The sequence below is a fragment of the Odontomachus brunneus genome, unplaced genomic scaffold, assembly GCF_010583005.1.
Source record: "Odontomachus brunneus isolate Ranch 3 - 2012 unplaced genomic scaffold, Obru_v1 Obru_scaffold_001, whole genome shotgun sequence".
NCBI classification, from domain to species: Eukaryota; Metazoa; Arthropoda; class Insecta; order Hymenoptera; family Formicidae; genus Odontomachus; species Odontomachus brunneus.
The window spans coordinates 7,752,585-7,755,427 of NW_022639451.1; the positions used below are offsets into that span (position 1 = coordinate 7,752,585).

General features: G+C 29.6%; 1 protein-coding gene across 7 annotated transcripts in view; it reads right to left on the reverse strand.

The window, feature by feature from the left end:
• The window catches only part of LOC116847284 (dnaJ homolog subfamily B member 6-like), a 15,970-nt gene that overhangs the window by 9,123 nt on the left and 4,004 nt on the right, over positions 1-2,843 (reverse strand). The window lies entirely within an intron of this gene.

Consider the following 2,843-nt stretch of genomic DNA (forward strand, 5'->3'; position numbering starts at 1 on the left):
ACTCCCAAATCCGAAGGATCAGAAATCATGCCTAGAAACATCAGGTGTATATAAGATCCCTTGCTCTTGTGGTAAAGTTTATATAGGAGAAACCGGGAGGAAGATCAGTACGCGAATCAAGGAACACCAGCGATGTACCAAGTATGGTCACTTTACTCAATCAGCCCTAGCTGAACACTGGATGGAAACTGGACACTCCGTACAATATGACAAAGCCACCAGATTGGCTCTCTCACAGAGTTATTTTGCCAGAAAATATCGTGAAGGTCTAGAAATTTTGAAACATCCCAACAACCTCAACCGAGACAAAGGTATGCAAGTAAACTCTATTTGGCATACTGCCCTCCCGGTTTTTTAATTGAACAGCTGATCAATTAAGATACGCTAATTGGCTGGATTCAAGCCTCGTCCCCTACTCCCTAAACACCATCTACACAAAGGGGGGGAGGGGGGCATATAAGGACTACCTTTACCCAAGGGAGCTCAGTATCAGAGTTCTCAGCCCTGATGATCCAAACTGCAACGTTTGCGAAACGTCGGCATATCGCTGATTCAAGACACGGCTCCATTCCGGAAGCTATACCTAGATATTTAATACATTAATATATTAATATATAAATATATTGTGTGTAATATATAATGTATAAATATAATAATATTAAATATATTATGTGTAAATATAGAATGAGGTATTTAAATTGAGATGTCTAAACATATAAAAAATAAAACAAAATGAGAAGAAATGAAATGATAGAAAACCGAGTTTAAATCATTAAATAAAGAGAAGATTTTTAATTTATTTATATTTATTTTGTTGCATGCTCGAAAAGACCATCAATTTTATACATATATTTTTTTAATATGTTTAATGAAAGATTGGTGAACATTTAACAAAGCATTTCTATCAATATTGTGACAGGCATTTCTAATGCGTTCTTTCATATTTTCTGGTGTAATTGGTATATCTTTATATACTTTTCCTTTAAGAAAACCCTTACAGAAAAAAATCTTGAAATATTCTGGTAAACAGGCAGGCCAAGGAACTACTTTTTCTCATCGTATCTACCTGTTACTGTAATATTGATCTAATATTTCTTAAGCTTGACGTGAAAAATGCACTAGACAACCATCTTGCTGAAATAACATACACATTCTTTGTTCATAAGATAGTTCATCAAGTAATAATCAAATTTTTAGTTTAGAAAATTTTTATATTTTTCATCCAATGTTCCGTCAAAAAAGTAGGATCCAATAAATGTATAGCTGATAATTTCACACCAAACGTTAATACTCCATGGTCGCTAACTTCTTTAACTTCTCATAATCATCTTGGATTTTCCTTAGTCTAGTAATGCATGTTATGTCGATTTTCTCCATAGTTCATTAAAATTGACTCATCGGAAAATAAGACGGAAAGGAAAAAATTATTTTTTTATTTGTCGTTGTGCCCAATGACAGAATTACTCGATTTTGAAAATTATTATGTAGTTGATGTAATGAAATATGATGCGGGTAGAATTTATAACGTTTATAAGTATTGGTAAAATACTTCTAGATATAGCGAGAAATACTACGAGAACTGATTTGTAGATCATGAGCTACTGCTACTAATACGACAATTTCATTATTTTCATCAGTGACACTCTTTTGCATTGACCTTTTTTTTCATAAATATTTCCATGTTCTAAATATTTTTTTACAGCTCGGTAAAATGAAGAACGTGATGAAACATTTCTCTTAGAATATCGTTTGATGTATAAAACAAGTGTTTCATGGAGAGAGAGGGGAGTTTCTTTGAGCTTCACCACAAATGAAGATCATATCAATTTTCTTTGCTACAGTTAATCTTTCTATTTTAATTAAATATAAATTATTCTTATTTACATGATACACAACAACGAAATGACTAGTGTTCATTTTCATATTATACATTTGATTTTCAGCGAGCAACTGAACTTTATGTTGCAGATTGGAAGTTGTGAATTATGGTACAACGCATCTTCTAATTAGCTACATAAAAATTATTCTATCTATGTTGCTCACAGAAAATTAAATTTGTAATAGAATGTAGTAATACATTAGACATTTCGTTTTTGTATATCATTTACATATTCTGAGGAAAATGTTCCATCACATGTTCTTTATTTTATTGAATTGTGAAAAAATGTTTAAAATATCGAAATATTTATGAACTATGCTTCAGTCATCTTTCATTCAATGTATACAAAAGTGTATCAAAGTTAATGGTTATCTTTTCGAGCATTTAATGAAATAAATGCAAATAAATTTAAAATTACATTTAATGATTTAAATTCTGTTCTTCATCATTCACCTCCAGTAACCTTGAGTGCGTGGTCATTAAATTTGTTATGAAAAGAGTTATAAATGAAGATGTTTAAAAAATTAGAATTCCATTAAAAAACATGAAGTTGACTTTTACTTCACTTTGATACTTCACCCGAAAATCAAACCAAAAGCACCTCTTTGAAATCCTATAACTTTTGTTTGACATTTCTTTTCACTTTGCTTTATTTTTTATATATTTAGGCGTTTTAATTTAAATATTTCACCTGTATATAAGTATCTCGAGTATTATTATAAATTATAAACTTTTCATTGCTGTATTTTCCAAACGAAATGGATCAATAATTAAGATATTTCTATGTAACGTCGGTATATTAGCTTGCAATATCATAGTAGTTTCTCATTAAAACCTTAACTTTAGTTTACAAGAAATTAAAAATAGCATGTGAATTCTAAGATGTGTATATATATATATATATATACATATATGTATATATATATATGTATATATATATATATATATATATATATATATATAT